General features: G+C 39.9%; 1 protein-coding gene across 6 annotated transcripts in view; it reads right to left on the reverse strand.

The window, feature by feature from the left end:
• The window catches only part of MCTP1 (multiple C2 and transmembrane domain containing 1), a 253,452-nt gene that overhangs the window by 189,827 nt on the left and 44,918 nt on the right, over positions 1–18,707 (reverse strand). The window contains exon 1 of one of the 6 annotated variants that reach the window (XM_077347621.1): positions 8,474–8,529. The exons of the other annotated variants lie outside the window; for them this stretch is intronic. The gene's annotated coding sequence lies outside the window, so the exon portion shown is untranslated. Of the gene's footprint in view, positions 1–8,473; positions 8,530–18,707 lie in introns of those variants that run through there. 6 annotated transcript variants of the gene reach the window in all.

Here is an 18,707-nt window from a genome sequence, read left to right on the forward strand (position 1 = left end):
AGGAAACAAACAGCTGACTGCACTGCCTTGTTGGAAGATAAAATCAGAAGCAAGATAGGCCGGGGGGGGGGGGGGGGCACACAACTGCCAAAGACTTCTGGTCATGGTGCAAAGAAAAAACCTGAATGTTGGTGTGAGAACTTCTATACTCTAAACCCAGAAAAAGACCAGAAACACTATAAAGCACTGCAGATCATCTTGTTGCTGAAAGGCAAGAGCTTCAGTTTGAGTTAAATATAGATTCTTATTCCCAGAGTTCAAACAGTACAATTCTACAGTATCATGCTTTATGTATTTTATAATTTATATTCACCACTCTAACCCTTGCTAACCAAGTTTCTGTCTAACTATAGCAGTGAAAGAGTAAGGGCTTCATTACAAAATTATGACATGCTACACATAATGATTACTTCCTCAGTGTTTGCTATTTTCTATGCCATTTCATTCAGTTAAAATTTTTATTGGACTGCCACATGCTGCAACGTGAGACTCATTTTCAATCAGTTAATCAGCTCCTGAAACCAAAATGTTGGGACAGCAGGGGGGGAAGAGACAATAAAAGGCTGTGCCATAATAACAAAGTAACTAAGTAAGAATGCCCTGACTTAGAGATCCCAAGATAGTCCAATCTTGTAAAATCTCAGAAGCTGAACAGGGTGAGGCCTGGTTAACATTTGATTGGGAAGTCTGAGGTTGCTACAGAGACAGGCAGGCCACCTCTGAACATCACTTGCCTTGCAAATCTTACGAGGTCACCGTGAATCAGTTTACAACTTGATGACAAAAAAATTAAGTAAATAAGAAAGCAATTCTGAGCAGGAACTACATTTAGCCAGTCTGCTCTTTGGGACATTATAAAGACAACTCTGATTACTTGGATTTTAGTAAAGCATTTTATAATGTTCTCCATGATGTTCCGATGGATAAATTGAAGGACTGCAATCTTGATTTTCAGATAGTTAGGTGGATTGGGAATTGGTTAGAGAAACGCACTCAAAGAGTTGTTCTCAATGGTGTTTCATCCGACTGGAGAGAGGTGAATAGCGGGGTACCTCAGGGCTCGGTGCTCGGCCCAGTACTTTTTAACATATATTTATTAATGATCTAGATGAGGGGGTGGAGGGACTACTCATTAAGTTTGCAGATGACACCAAATTGGGAGGACTGGCAAATACTCTGGAAGATAGAGACAGAGTTCAACGAGATCTGAACACAATGGAAAAATGGGCAAATGAAAACAAGATGCAATTTAATAAAGATAAATGTAAAGTTTTGCATCTGGGTCAGAAAAATGAAAAGCATGCCTACTGGACGGGGGATATGCTTCTAGGTAACACTGTGTGTGAACGAGACCTTGGGGTACTTGTGGATTGTAAACTAAACATGAGCAGGCAGTGTGATGCAATGGTAAAAAAGGCAAATGCCATTTTGGGCTGTATCAACAGGGGCAACACACCAAAATCACAAGATGTCATAGTCCCATTGTATACGGCACTGGTCAGACCACACCTGGAGTACTGTGTGCAGTTCTGGAGGCCTCACTTCAAGAAGGATGTAGATAAAATCGAAAGGGTACAGAGGAGGGCGATGAAGATGATCTGCCTAAGGAGGTGGTGAGCTCCCCCTCACTGGCAGTCTTCAAGCAAAGGTTGGATACACACTTTTCTTGGATGCTTTAGGATGCTTTGGGCTGATCCTGCGTTGAGCAGGGGGTTGGACTGGATGGCCTGTATGGGCCCTTCCAACCCTCCCCCCCGGACCTTGAAAGGCTGCAGGGAGCTATTATGGAGCTCGCCGGCAGGGGCAGCTCTCATGCAGTAGGGATCTGCAGCCTCTGAGCTTCAGAGGGATGTGGAAGGAGGAGGGGGTGGTCAGGGATGGGGGACGGAAGGCGATTGGCTGGCCGCTAGACAGACCGGCTAGCTGGTTGGAGGAGGAGGCACTCAAGCGGGACAGCCACCCTGAGTGGGTGTTAAGCACTGAATGGTACTTAAGCCATGAGACATGCTCCTCCTTCAAGGACTTAACAGAAATATTAAGTGGAACAGATGAACAACTTCTACTAATTCATCTTTTGTGAAACCTTAAGACAATTTTAGTAATATTTTAATGGCCCTGGCATTCTTATAAATTGTATATTTTAAAAACAATGGTGAATAAAAAATTTGACTTATAAAAGGAATTTAAATTTTTTAATAACCAGTGTTCTCAGTGTAACTACAAAGTTTTAATTAGTATCTATTATTCCATTTGTCCCTTTCTATTTTTTCAATGTAATGTCATGGTCTAATAAAAGGGAAATTATATTCTATAACTTTTCAGCTTGTAAAAAATGGCTCATCCTTGCAGCAATTTAATGGCATCAGGACTTCTGCTGGTAATTTATATTAATGCTTCTACCTCTGCCCTAGGCTTTTTAAAAAAGGAAACCATTTAGTATATGGAGAATAAAGTATTTTTCTTGTAATTCAGATTATCCAGGCAAAATTGATACAACATGAATGATTTTTCTGGTTTTGCAAATGAGGATTCAATATGCCCCAATTGTCCCTGTTTACAGGCCCTGTTTTTCTGAAGCACCTGGTTTTATGAAAATTCTGTTCCTGGGGTTATTTTTTTTAAACGTTAGCATGCTGACACATTTCAACCATTTATTCTAGATTAAATATGCCATGTCACACACTGCAATTGATATGACTCATTTTAAGCTATTAAATTTAATGAACACATTTTATGACAATTAGGTTTTCCAATTACATATTTAACCATATATACTGACATTCTTTGTTTTTAAATTTCATGACCAGAGAGCATGTGGCTAAGATGGTTTAGCTGTCTGAACAAAGAACATGAGTTCATTGTGAATATTAAACTATGGTCAGTTTACTAACATGACTTTTTAAGTGCAGAACTGCAGAGTAAATGAACTGAATAGAAGCATTTCAAGCTCACAGGGGATGCATGATTCTGCCAGATGCTGGAGCAGAAGAAAACGAAGTATGTGGACCCAGTGTTTCTTCCAGTAATACCCTTCATATTCAAAGACATAGCCTATCATATATTGTACCTAAGAGAGACAAATTGGAGTGGGGTGCAGAAAAGGGAACACTGATATAACAACATCCCTTTTAGCTGAGATGTTCTAGGCTCAGCATGTACTGGAGCTGTCAGTCAAACACACACAATCTGCTAGGATGCTTGCAAGTCTTCCAAGATCATAAATGTTTAGGTGGGTGCACAGAAAACATATCAAATGCCTTATTAGACAAACCCATTCAGAGTGTGTGAACATTATAGAAGTTTAGCTTTTTAATAGAAGAGCAGCCTTCTCATGACATCAAAGATCTCACTTTAGTCATAATGTAACCTTCAACTTCCCTTTCAGTCTATCCAGATCAAAGTCGGAACACTGTCCTTGAACAGGAACTAAAAAATTAAGAATAAACTGAAAGTATATAGCTACTCCCTAAACCATCCCCCATTAACTGAAATCAGATATAAACATTCAATCAAGTTCTTATACTTTAAGATACCTGTGGTTTGGGATTTAAGTACCGAAGCATGCAAACATATAATAGAACCCTACACAAACTGTAACAAATGTTAAAGCTTTGCAAGATAAACAGATAAACAGGGTTGGCATTTAAAAATGTTTATCCCTCTTTTTCTGCTTCAAATACAATCAAAACAAATCACAGTGAAGATCTGTACAAAACCATATTTATTGGCTGTGTTCTCTGTTTGGCAGAGTTTGAAGTCTTCCTCTAGTCCAAGAAATCTTCCCCTACCTTAAGTGTAACTTCTTCTGACACAACAGTAAAAATTATACATGACCCAGAGAAACAATAACCCATATAGATGACATTTAAAACATAGGAAGATAGGAAAGACATCACCTGGCCCTTAATAAATATTACCATGGGTGCCATGCAATATGGGCAAGAATCATGAGCAGGGCACTGATGCAGAAAAGGACGTCTTTCCTTAACTACCTCCCTCATTTGTTTACAACAGGCCCTGATATAAATATTAAATTACTTCTTATGAAAACAAACAAACCTTAAGATATGGAAGCCACAGACTGTTTCAGATCATAAAAATCAAATGTTACCATTTTGAATTGTCCTTGGAAACTAATTGATCTGTCAGTTTCCTTGCTTATTAGGGAAATATGTTTTCTACATCAAGTTAATGTTGGTAATCTGGCTGCAATGTGCTGGACTACCTGAAGTCCCCAAACAGTTTTCAGAGGCAACCCCAGGACAATGCATTGCTAACAATGGACCCTAATTTGCTTGAATGCACATACCAGTCAGGAAATAAAAATAACTCAGTTGAAACACCATGCTTTAATTAAACAATGGTGTAGTGTGACTGTCTGAATGCAAACCAGTCCACTAACTATGGTTAATTAGGGTCCATCAAACCACTAAGTTGGTTTATTATGGTTTTATGGGATATCAGAATGAAACAAATGGCCCTGACAACACCTTCCCAGGCCATAAAAGGTTTGTTTGTTTGTTATTAAACGTTTGGCATATGCAGTGTAGCCAGGAGATTGTCCAGCAGCCAGGCAAGGGACACTTGGAGGTAGTTTGCCATTGCTTGTCTCCATGTAATAACTTCTAGTGTTTCTTGGAGGAACTCCATCCAAATCCTTGGAGGTCTCCCATCTAAATACTAGGCAGGGTTGGCCCTGCATAACTTCCAAGATCTGATGGGATCAGGCTTGCCTGAGCTATCCAAATCAGGGCCCATAAAGAGAAAGGAAATGTATCTGGTCAAGGCAAACCAGCAGCTCCCTGATTCTGAGCTGAATCTGTTTCATAAGATAGCAAAAGCATGGTTTTGCATTATGTTGACACAAAAAATTATCTCAACAGATTAACAGGGTGCTAGGACCACCACATTTTTATTAGCAATTCAAGTTCAGCAAACTTACACAAAACACATTCCACATAATGGCTGAGGCAGTGGCTGCTGAGACCTGGTGTCGAGCCCTGCTGGCTGTGACGCCACTGCCACCTGTTTTTTGAGGCTATCCTGAGGCCCTAAGGAAAATGGGACTGGCCATGGGAGACAGGCAACAGCATAGCAAGCTGGGATCAGCACCAGGCCTCACCAGCTGCCATCTGTCTTCTGAGGCCAACCCCACTTCTCCTGAAGGCAGGACTGGCCGCGGAAGACTGGCAGCAGCAGGGGAGTGTGTGTGCGTATGTGCAGCAAGCTAGCCTCAGCATCAGGCCTCAACAGCCACCATCACCATCTGTCTTCCAAGGCCGTCCCCACTCTCCTGAGGGTAGGAATGGCCTTGGAAGATAGGCAGTGGTAGCACAGCAAGTGGGGCTCAGCGCTGGGCCTTGCCAGCTGTTGCAGCCTCTGCTGCCCATATTCTGAGGCAATTCCCACACTCCTGATGGCCGAGATGGGCAGCGGCAGCAGTACAGCGAGCAGGACTCAATGCTAGGCCTCCCCAACCATCATCTATTGGCATGCCCAGTGGTGGGACAACGAATGTCACATCTATTATCATTTGTGTTACAGAGAGTGCACCAGTAGATGTGTTTCACATCAAAAAGACTGTTAAATCCACCAGTCTACAAGTCTTGAATGTCAGCAGGTGGAAAAAGAGCTGTAACATTTCAAGCCTTGTTTCCAGCACAGCCAATAATGTTATCTGGCAAATTCTTTGATTGTATACACATTTGGTATTCACCCCTACCCTAGTACTCCCCCTGCAGACAAATGTCTTAGAAAGAAAAAGCTTGGTTCAGAATTGTTGTTTGGATGTAATTCCAAAATAAAATCACTTCTGCTTTTGCCCCTTCCTTTAAATCATGCATGAAACAAATGGCCCAAAATTCTTATGCTCCAGTTTTCAGGATTAACTTAAAGAGAACTCATTAGGGACGAGGGACAGAATGGGAACAAACATACATGCAATGACTTCTTGCCAAAAGGCCCCCCACTGGGTAAGTCCTACAACAAGGTTTCCTGAAAAGACAATTGCAACACAAGACGTTTACCTGGTAAGGAGGATGTGTTATCTGTTATACATCTCTAATTCCTTAATATCTGTTTCCTTAATATCTTTAATATCATTAATATCTGTTTCCATGCGTAGAATGTAGCAGGTATAAGTCCTAACAAAGCTTCCAGTTAAAGTGGAAAAAAGTACTTAAGTTCTAAAGCTCTAAGAATGTAAACATTTAGAATCAAAAGTGATTTAACCTTTCAAAAGCTTTGGAAACAAGCAGCTACTTGTTTAATGTCATGCTGTTTGACTCCAATAAAAGATCCTTTTCTGGAAACCACAAGGAAATGCCACAGTGGCTGGTTTCTGCACCTGGTTTAAAATGTAGGACTTTGTAGCTATTACAAAAGCACAACGAATATCAGTAGAACAGGTGCTACTGACCTGTTGTTTAAATATAGTTGATACTTCAGTACCTATTCTTGCTATTCAGTGGATCACTGATTATACTATGTAGTAATGATATATTGCTCCAACAGAGTGAAGTCCATTAGAGAAGTAAATAAAAAGTAATGTATTCTAAAATCTATGTAATGGTTGGTGATTTCTGTTCCAATGTGTTTATTTGTTTATTTATATATCACCGTCCCTTGGCTCAGGGTGGTTTACATTATAACTCTCATAACAATACAGTGATCTTTCTACATCCATTGTGTAGAATGCTGAAAGTTCCACTGTGCTTATAGAAATTCTCTTCAGTTGTTAGAAATTACCACTGGATTCAGTAGGAATTGTAGTAAACTCAATATAACAATATGAAAGACATGTAACAAGAACAAATAGGTTCATTTCATTGAACCAGTTACCTTCTGAATGTCTGAACTAGAATAACTTCAAAATAATTCAATGGCTTGAAACCCTGCATCTATTAAGAGGAGTACTATTATTTCCGCTTTGTATTAGCTTTTTATTTAGTTAGTTAAAATATTTTATTGCTTTTCTGACAGACATACAAAACAGTTTCAAACCTCAAATATAGCCATAAATATTAAAACCAACTGATTTCAATAATGCAGCAGACAATTTCCAATTACCCTTTTGAAAAATTCAGCCCTCCCCCCCCCCCCCAAAAAAAAAAAAAAGCTTGCCAGAATCAGCACTTCCCATATAATGCCTGCCAGGTTGTTAAGTCGAGGAAAGTTTTAACATATCACGATAACTAGAAGAGAGGAATTATCCCTGTCCCCACTGGGTTCACTTGGGGTCACTGTTGGATTCGAAGCCAAATCTCTCCCTGGTGGCACAGTGTTTGAGGCAAAAAGATAATGTCCTAACCAATTTGATATAAGAAGTACATTTTATCTGGTAGGAACGTTTCTTCTCGGTTAAGCCATAGTGCTTGAAGCCTTTCTCAGGAGATAATTAACCAAGAAGATATTTTAAAAAAATAAGTCCAGTACAGCAGGTGAAGCCGTTTTCAGAAGAGAACAGGAAATGCATGGTTATTTGAACATCCTATCATAGAAAAGCGAGTCTCCCCTCCTTCCCCATGAAATGCTGACACAGCTGAGCTAAAGACTGTGGTATAAATACTCTAGTGCTATTCATCTTTCTTTCCATTTGTCAAATAGTCAAACACATTCAAAAATAAGAACACTATAAATAAATACATGACATAATTTCTCTACAATGTAACATAATGAAAATAGGAACTAATTTTTATTAACTGAAACTGTAAACTTGGCATCATAAATGAGTAGCCAAAATAAAGTAAGAAGGGTAGGACCCAGTGAAGGACCAGATACAGGGCACTGGGATACAAATACAGCAAACTAGATGTACAAAAATGACTTTTATGGAGTCTTCAAACTTCCATTCTTCTTTATTCTTTTATATAAATCCCAAAGCGTTTTGCTCTTTGACTTTATCAAGGCACTTCAATTTTCATATTTTGAAAAACAACTTTGGTATAGAGAAGTAATCTCCTAACAGAGAGTAAGATAGTTGCAACAATTGCTATTCATAGCTAAGAGCATTCTAGTGGAAAGAAAACACACTTGGTCAAGCTCAGTTCATAGAAATTGGCCATTTCAAACTGTATAGGAGAAGCTGGTGCTGGTGTTGTATAATTACATTAGGTTAAAATTTCTACTTTGCCATCAAGTTTGTTGGGAAACTTTGAGCCAGTCACACATACACATTCAGCTTAATCTACCTCACAGAGTTATGGTAACTCAAGATCTGTGAATGCTCTTTTAAGGAAGGGCAGAGTTTAAAAAAAATGTACCAAGGCACTGCAGTTTGAGATAAGTTTAACGGACCACGAATATCAAGAAAGAAAATCTTTCTTAGGAGTTTTCCAGCTAAGTTCACTGTTCTCTGTAGTTGTTGGTCACCCCCATCCTCCATAAGGCAGTTACTCATCTAGTTTAACTGCTCTTGTCTGTTGATTAACTCATATTGTTTAGGTATGAATCTGTTATGGGAGGGAGAACTTACCCTAGAATGTAGATACTGTCCAGTATTGGTGGAGGAAGTCAGGAGGTCATAACTGGTATTTTTCTGTAAGTGCAATAGGAAAGAAGAAACCTTACACTTTCCTCCATATGCCTCCTAAGACCCATTATGCACGGGGGGAATAACGCACATTCAGGGTGGAATGGCGGCGACTAAAATCACCGATAACGCACGGTGCCGGCTGCAACCAGCCGCAGATTTGGTGCATGCCGCCGGAAATTTGGTGCATGCCGCCGTGTTAGCGAAACGCGGAAGAAAGCGCAGCTTCTGGGTGACCGGGGCGCAACCAGAAGCGGCGCCGGGATCGCCGCATGCATAATCGGTTACTCTGGGTTTTGCCACCGTCACGCCCCGTCCCGTGCATAACCGGTGTGCTTCACGTCTTCCCCCTCCGCGTTCTCCATGTGACCCAAAATCGCCGTTTCGGCAGCCGTGCATAATGGGCCTTAGTGTCAAAAAGATATTTGTATTAGGCTGCAGAACTCTTACGTTTTTAGGAACAACTGCGCTGTTGTGCAAACAAGACAGCTTGTTAGTTTTGTTAGTTGCATGCATTTATACTGACACTGGACAATATGTCTTGTTTTGAATATATTTTCTTGATTTTTTCCCTGTAAAGCTTTCCTTTGCTTTATGATGTGTGTCACCCGGGGGGGGGGGGGGGGTTACTGAGACCAAACTCAAGTAAAGCTTAGTTAAATTACTGCACCCAGGCAGTCAGCTTCTGACAACTTACTGAAATACAAATTATTAGTCTACTGCTTAACAACCATAACAATTATTGTGGAGCTCACATTTCCTTAATGCATCAAGCCCCTACCCCTTTCTAACATCTAATATACTAGATCTTATCCTATTCCTAAATCTAGTTCTAGCTCACATTTGTATTGGGAACTTGGAAGCCACAATCAAATTCCAAAAGAAAAGCATGGAGTAAAAGAGAATCAGGAGCAAAAGCAACATTCATGATCAATGGTATTGATGACCCTTCGTTAGGAAGTTAATATTGCTCTCTTCAGAAATGACAGAACTATAAAATGTCACTAGGTTTGCCAGATAGTTTCAAGAAAACTGCTGGACACGCTTGATACAAATTTGTCAACAACACAGAAATATATTTGTACATATGTGTGTGTGCGCATGTGCACATGGTAAGAAGGAGGTTACTTTTCTTTTTTATGTGAAGAAATGAGAATGAGAGGCTTTCCCTTGTGTTCTTCCTTCAAACTGCCCTTCCACTGTCATTCCTTGTTGCCCCCTGACTGCCCCAGATAGGGATATGGAGGTAGTTAAGTCACCTATTCCCTCCTGCACCTTGGTTCCCCAAAATGGCACCAATATGCCCACATCTTCTGCACTGGTCCCAGCAACAAAGTTTTTAATGGCATGGAGGTAAAAAAACATGCATCAAAGAGAAAAAACATTTTTCTCTAGGCAACCCTAACAAGATCTACCCAATCCTAGTCTGACATATTAAGCACTACTATACTACAATGTCCTCCCATTTAATAATACATATAAATGGATACAATTTCTGCGTGTTCAGTGGTTTTGCAGCAAATTTTATGTTACAGCTTCTGAAAAGCAAATCCAGAGTTCCTGATTATATTATGATCTTCAGGGGGACAAGTAATAAAATGTAAATATATATTTAAATGCTGTACATTTTGCTGCAGTTGCTGGTTTCAAACCATTGTAAACTCTTTCAGCTTGTCTCCCCCCTCCCCAGGTTTGACCTTTTGGGGAACAGAAAACAGCACCAACATCTGTGCAGAGATCTCTGCATACTGCATGCATAGAACTAACATGTCAGCGAAAAGATTAAGCTAGAGCTCTTCTCCCTGGCCTCCATTTTTCAATCTGCAGAAGGGTTATTTATTTTATTTATTTACTATATTACTATATTATTTTACAGGAGAATAGATGCTTTTGAATTATGGTGTTGGAGACGAATGCTGCGAATACCATGGACAGCCAAAATTACCAACAAGATAGTTTTAGAGAGGAGAAAACCAACTATGTCATTAAAAGGGAAGGCAAGATATTATGGCTAAAGCTCACTTACTTTGGACACATCATATGATCAAACTCGTTGGAGAAATCACTAATGCTCAGCATGGTCAGTGGCAAAAGGAAACATGGTCGCCAAAGGATCCGCTGGCTCAACACAATCAAAGCCAATACAAGGATGACCATGGACCAACTGAAAAAGGCAGTCATTGACAGAGACGTGTGGTGAAGACTTTCCTAAAGAATCGCTGAGGGTCGGACACGACTGATTGGATAACATTATCATCATATTTATTTACTATATATTCCACTTTTCTCCTCAACAGAGACCCCCATTTTGCACACATAAAATAATGCACTTTCAATGTACTTTGGCAGCTGGATTTTTCTGGGTGGGACAGGAAAATGTACTTCTAAAGTGCATTGAATGTGCATTATCTATTATGTGCAGAATAGAGGCTCCTGTCCATTTTATTTCTAAGTACAGAGCTCTTCATTAAGTTGAAAGGAATGTTCTATTAAAATGCATGGTTGTGTGGCTCCTTTTAATTCAAAAGGGAAAAGTTACTGCCCAGATCGAGACCATTTGTATAATGAAAAACAGATAAAGAACATACCTTTGTAATACAGAATATATTTAAATCTCCCATCCTCGTGCACCTGTCGAGTCTGAGAAGGGCAAACTATGAGGTTACAGACAAATCTCATTCTGTTAAGACAGACAACCAGCATTAATAGCGCAGCTACATTCCACAGAAGAACAGTGGTCAGACCAAAATGGTTTAGAATCATAGAGTTGGAAGGAACCTCATGGGTTTATAGGACAAATGTAACCACATTTATCAAATTGAGACCATCCTGGGAAGAGCAGCCTGGCACACCTTTCCCTCCTACATTATTTCTTCCCTCGTATTCTTCTCCTCTTTTCAGAACATTGCTGATGGTAGGCGGCCTGTCTCTTTACAGATATAAGCCAGTTTGGGGAAAGACTGTCAGAAATCTGAACACACAATTTAAATACTGCTACACACTGAGGAACATAACTGAAAAAGCACCCAGCCTTGCCTCCAGGCGTGGCAGTACCAAAGCCTAAAGTGAATTCACTGGCTAGTTAAAGTGTAAGCATCCATTCCCAAACATCCCAGACTAGCCAGATTCACAATGGTGGTGTTCTTTTAAATCTGGAAACAATTACAAAATATACATTCCCTAAGAGCAAAGAAAAAGGTCATAGAGTATTATAGCAGTTAGGAAACTTTAGCCCTTTACTCATAACTCAAACCACAGGAAATGGCAGAAGTATTTGTTATTTACTGAAGGCTTTCAAAGGCAGCAAGTCATGTTTACCTAGAGATACTTGAAGTTCCAGTTTTCCCCCATTTGTTTTGACTTAGGAACACAAATGCCCAGTACCCCATTTTTTAACAACTGTATCTTAATCCTGGCTAGACAATATCCACATCAGATGCAATTTTAACAGTCCAATTGGCAAAATTATTTTCTTTTCCAAGGCCTGAGCTGGTCTCTCGACAAGGTTGGTTTAGGCCAGGGGTAGTCAAACTGCGGCCCTCCAGATGTCCATGGACTACAATTCCCAGGAGCCCTTGCCAGCATTCGCTGGCAGGGGGCTCCTGGGAATTGTAGTCCATGGACATCTGGAGGGCCGCAGTTTGACTACCCCTGGTTTAGGCTGTGAAAAAAGTTAATATTCCATCCGAACCAGCAAGTCTGTAAGGCTACAGAGAGACGACAACTTGCTAATCATACTGTAGTTGTATTTAGCACGCCAAAAAGGGCAGATTAAACCACAGAAGAATGATTGATGTGTAAAAGAAAAGTGGCTTTTTAGCAGAACACACTAGATACTTAAGAAACCAGGGGTAGAAAACATGGAGAGAAAGAAGAGTTTTACTCTTTACAGTCTGACCCTAATCCTGGAGTTCTGATTGCAGTTACAGCAAATATAGGATAATCAAAATATAAAGTAAATAAAGTATGTGTATGCTGCTGATGAGTGACTGTACCAAAGATACATTCCATCTGCCAGAGACTTCCTCTGTACAAGGGCAAAGAAGGATAAAAGATTAAAAGGTTGCATGAGACTTTCTCCTCACAAAGCAAAAGGTACAGCTTTGTCAGGTCTTTTTGAAAAGCTTGACCAGGTCAAGGAACTGAAAAATGAGTCATAGTGTGCAAGTCAGCACAAGCAAAAAAAGTAAATACAAATCACCGCAAAAGTTGGGGGGAAGAAGTTGGGTTGGAAATGTCTCCATATACATACACTTAATCAATACTTTTCTACCTCCATTTCTAAAACATGCAGTACTCCAGTTAAAATGTTCTTGTATACAATGTGGTTATTCATCCATGGACTTCAAGGAGCAGAAGTTTCCTGCTCCCCCTCCCACTGTAGCTCATTGCCCTTCCCCATTTTTGTTGTGGGGTCAGCAGATACTCAGGAGCAGGCATCAGGAGGACAGAATTAGCAGAAATCACTAACCCCTCCTCAACAGCCCTTCCATACGGCTCTAGGCCACATATAAAGCAGTAGGTACTAGATTACAACTGGGGAGGAACTCCAAAACATTTATCCTAGGTAATTTGATTTAAAATTAATTCTATTCAGATGTTTGCCTGCATATATACTAGCCTTGCAGAGTGCCGTAAGATTGCACCCAACGATCCTGCCCTCAAATACCCATATCTGAAAAGAACAATATACATTTATGTATTTTGTTTTATTTCATATATATCCCACTTTTCCACACTCCAACTTTTCTTAACATTATTGACCTTCTCACAATGTAACCAAAGTATGATAGCCTTCATTTAGTCATTTTAGCTTCTAGTGAGAGTTCAGGCTTGATTTGACTCCATACTGGCTGCATGTAATTAGGAATGCCGCAAATGTTGCATCCTAGCACTTGTACATACATAGTCTCTGTTCAGACGTTAAACAGATTACATGAAGGCTGATTACACGCATAACCAGTAGGCACAAACCTACTCACTTCTACATGTGTACATATTGTATACAAATCATGCAACTAAAAAGGATGCTTTTATTCCAAGTTGAACTGTATGAAAAATACAGTATGAAAAATACAGTCAGGGTAGTTCAGCAGTGGAATAGTCTGCCTAAGGAGGTGGTGAGCTCCCCCTCACTGGCAGTCTTCAAGCAAAGGTTGGATACACACTTTTCTTGGATGCTTTAGGATGCTTAGGGCTAATCCTGCGTTGAGCAGGGGGTTGGACTAGATGGCCTGTATGGCCCCTTCCAACTCTATGATTCTATGATTCTAAAAATCTATTTGATTCGTTTGATTAGTTATGGAATCAAGAAGGTTCAGTTTTGAGCATTTCAATCATTTAAAAGTTGAAAAGGAAAATGCTTTGTCTGATCACGAGGTGAATGACAAGAGACAACTTAGTCATGATTAAAGAGGTGAGTAATTTTTGTTCTCTTCACATGGGTGATTTTCATATTGCTGACAGTGATCTTTGTAAACAACTTACACTGCCAAATAGCAATTTCCACAGTACCTTGGGCAATTTTATTATGAGAGGAACCAGTGCCATAAAATGCAATGGATGAGTAATTAAATAAGCAATGCCAGAAAGTATGTAAACATTTTAATGTATATTAGCAGAATTAACAGTTACAACCTTTAAGGCCCTTCGTGGTCTGGAACCCATATATCTGAAAGACCGCCTATCACCCTATGCTCCCCGCAGAGCCTTACGCTCTGTGGGTACCAACTTGCTGGTTGTGCCTGGCCCCCAGAAATTTAACCTGGCTTTGACCAGCAACAGGACTTTCTTGGTTCTGGCCCCTATCTGGTGGAATGAGCTCCCAGAAGAGCTGCAGGCCCTGCAGGAACTACCATCATTCCACAGGGCCTGTAAGATAGAGCTCTACTGCCAGGTCTATACTTGAGGCCAGGGCATGGAAGATCATGGAGCCCCCTCGAAGATACTGCAACCTTATTTATAGGCCATCACATTGGTTGCTTTAGCACATGGAACCCACTGGCACAGTCATTCCATTCAAAAAGAGTGATGTGAATTTTTTACCTCCTGCTTTAATGTAATGTATGGGGCTTTAATGGGATTTTATGTTTTTATGTAGGGTTTTAATGGTGTGACTCGCCACAAGACGGCTTGCCATGGCTGTTGGGATATAAATTTAATAAATAAATAAATAAAATCTAATTGAAAAGAAAATATAAAGTCAGTAGCAAAAGCACAATAGTTACAGATTACAGTTCCAAATGTTATCTATTGAACACAAACTGTTACAAGGCTCATTGTCCTCCAAATATGAGATCCTAATAGTACAAGATCCTTGACATCTAATTGCCTAGGCTAGAATAAAATCTTGCTCATTTTTAAGATAGCACTAGACTCATGTTCATTCCTGTAGTATGTCACAACATTTGCAAACTATTTCTCTGCTAGGAATGTATTAATAATGAAATCACTGAGCACGACTGAGAAGGCTATTTCAGTACTGGCATGTTTGCTTCTCACACAGAAATCCACTATCATTCTTCAGTAAGCATGCTTGAATAATACTTCAAATTCATAATTATACTATCTAGAATACTGTGCACTTTCATTCAGTAGTACATGATTAAGCTAACAGTCTGAAGACCAGGCTCAAATGTATGTATAAGAGAAAAGTTTGCATTTTTTCATCTCAAGTATCCATATTAACTTACTTTGCAACACTATTTAAGCAGACTGAAGCATTTTGTCACAAGACAGCATGCAGATGCCTAAACAAAACAGTGTGATTCCATATGTGCAAGATATAACTAATCCCTCTCTACAAGTGACTAGACTACAGGGCCAAGTTCAGTTGAGAGAATTAAAGCTGAAGTTTTGCCAGCTGCAAACGCTGTGATATATCTTCATTTGTCAGTTAAAAACTCCATGTTTTAAAGGCAAAAAGGAGTAAGAGCTTAATAACAAGTTCTAATAGAAAGGCTCACCCGTGGCTATCAAAACAAGGAATTGAAGAGCACAAAGCATCCAGTCAGAATCCTCATTCATTTAATGACTCACTGAAACAGAGGGGAACCTGCTCAGGACATTAGCAGGAAGTCTAAGTGCAAAGACCTACGATGCAGAGATGTCAACAGAACTAGCATCCTAATATAGGAGAAATACTTGCTGAAAGCAGAACTCCTAATATAAATGACATGTGTAGTATATGGTCAGTAAAACTGACCACTTATAATGGAAATAATGCTGTAGGAGTGGTTTGATTTTTTAGAACTTAAGCTTATAATTACTATCCTTCAGGCACTAAGATATGTCCATTCTTTTATCCAATTAACCTCGGGGGGGGGGGGGCTACTGATTTTGCACTGTTGGTTTCCTTTAAGAAATTTGAGTGTCACTTTGTTGACTTCAAAGTGGAAAGGATTTGTTAAAAATAATAATGATTGTGCCAAGTGACTCAAATGTGACCTAGGGTCTCCCCAGTCTCACATTCTATCCACAGTTCAGGGGGTCTTATTGGGAAAAGGCACAATATTCTTGGACTGCTACAGCTGTGCCACTTAGCTCAATACAAAGCAGTACATTGATAGAGAAGCAGGTTTTATTTAGTTACAGTGAAAGGGTTCCCTTTTGAACTTAAGAAGAAGAGTTGGTTCTTATATGCCGCTTTTCCCTACCAGAAGGAGGCTCAAAACGGCTTACAGTCGCCTTCCCATTCCTCTCCCCACAACAGACACCCTGTGAGGTGGGTGAGGCTGAGAGAGCCCTGATATCACTGCCCGGTCAGAACAGTTTTATCAGTGCCGTGGCGAGCCCAAGGTCACCCAGCTGGTTGCATGTGGGGGAGCGCAGAATCAAACCCGGCATGCCAGATTAGAAGTCCGCACTCCTAACCACTACACCAAACTCCACTTAGTAGTTGAAATAGGATCGCAATGAGACACAGGATCACACTGCAGGTATATATAAAGACCTAACATATATTCTTTCATTGTCAAAAAATGATTTTAGTCCACTGTGCCATAATTCTGAAGCCAACAAAACAGGATTTTGCATCAACCCTATATCCAAATATGGTAAGCAAAACATTCAAGAGTTTCACGGTACCATTATTTAAGGTTGATTGTAGACATTTAGCAACTACAGTTTGCTAAATGGTACATCAGGGCTTTGTTGTTGTGATCTATGCTTTCTGCCTATGATAGGGTCATGTAAGGTCAAACCTTTAAAAGTACTTTCTATGCAAGTGTTCTATTTGTAGACCTAAACCCTTTATTATCATGCACCAGGGATTTGTGCATATACACAAATACTCCTTAAAACGTCTTTTTGTATATAAGGGGGAGAGAACACAGCATGACAATATCCCTTTACAACAGCTACAAATTTAACGACACCATTATAATGTACAAACTGGATATTGCTCTATTGCAATTTGAAGACTTGGACTGACCTGTCAAGGCTAAATTGCAATTGATGTGCACTTTGCACAGACTGGATTCTCTGTTCTTTTTGATTTTGCTACTTTATTGATGTTTTGCAGTTTTTGTTACCTTAAGTCATTTTTTCCACTTTTTATTCAGAATGACCTTCAAAGCCAATATAGCCCAAATTGAATCAACCAATCATTCATCATTATAGCCATTGTATGGTATCTCAGAACAAAGTACAGCCATCATCCATAACCTCAAACTCAGTTCAGTCAACGCTAAACAAGTTTGGGTTTTCCCTTCATATATCTGGCAAAAGTTACATAACTAGAAATTGGCATAGTCAGAGCTGGAACCAACATTTATCTGGGGCCCCTCCCCTCCCTACTCCCTCCCCCCCTTCAGGCCCATCACTGATCATTTTGGGAGGGGGAGTGGGCTGACATGACCATATATGATCATACCACTTGATAAGTATTTCACAATTTTTAAAAAAAATTAATTAAATCTCACCCATTCAGGAAACACTTCCAAGGTGGTTACAAAACCCTGGTTGAGAAAGCCTGGTGTAGGCTATGTTTTAGTTTTTGTTGATAGATGGAGGAGGCTTCAGTATTATCTACAACACATCCTTGGAGCTTGGTGGTCACACCTGGGTGTAACAATTGAGTCAGTTGTAAGCCTGGGAAAATTGAGAAGTTATATTCCAAAGTGGGGTAGCATGACATGACATGAAGGTGGGTCTGAAAGGAATATATTGATCTGTATGGATATTGCAAATTAGTATCAACAAGAAGGATCACAAATTTAGTTTGTTTTTTCAACAAATCACTTTTGCTAAAGATGCCAAGCCTATGTATTTGAGAAGTTGATTGGGAATGTGACTGGGAACTGTCATCTCCCACCACCCAGCTGATCCTCTCAGGTCTGCAAGAAGTAGGATCCTGGAGCTTTTCCTGCAGCATAGTTTAAACTGTGCTGGAGAAGAAGCCCTCCCAAACAGGTCTAGGAGTAGTGGCAAGAGACCTCCCAGCAACACACATGGGGACAGCTTCTCTGATGGCATGGTTTAAACCACACTATAGGAAAAGTCAAGCCACCCCTAGAGTCAGGCTGGCTTTAAAATACATATTATCAGTTTTCTTCTTAGGTCTATTGGACAAAAAATATTAGGAGTTCTTAAAAAATCCCCGATCCCAATTGGAAAATCCCATTTTTTCAAGCCCAACAGATTGAAAAAATCTCTTTTTGTATATGCCACTACATTTGGCAACTCAGCCCTCTGAGATCCTCACATCTTCTGGCTCACATAAAATAACATGGGTTTGCAAGATAATCAAAATCCCTTTAGTATCTCACTTGAAAATGCAATTTGAAATAGAGAATTATTTTTCAGGAAAAGGCCAGGTAGTCAACTCATTAATATTCAGGCACACCATCCCTTATAGGTCACCCTATATTGAGTTAGACACTCAATAGCCTGGAGTTTTATCCCTACACTAACAGGGTATCAAAACATCACTTATACAAATCAGAACGGAGCTCTGATCTCACCAGTTGGACCCCAATTTTACACCCTTGGTTCACTGTTATCACAACCGCTGCTTTGTGATTAATTTGACTAATGGCTAGGCTTTAACATTTAAGCCCAGGTGAACACTTTGCTCCTTAAATTTCGTAGATGGTCTCATTTAATTGTCTTTCATTACTACAACCCTGGATCCTCATATCGTCAAAACATAGTGTGACTTATTAGCTCCCATTTTGCT

Source organism: Paroedura picta, chromosome 7, assembly GCF_049243985.1.
Source record: "Paroedura picta isolate Pp20150507F chromosome 7, Ppicta_v3.0, whole genome shotgun sequence".
Taxonomy (NCBI): Eukaryota; Metazoa; Chordata; class Lepidosauria; order Squamata; family Gekkonidae; genus Paroedura; species Paroedura picta.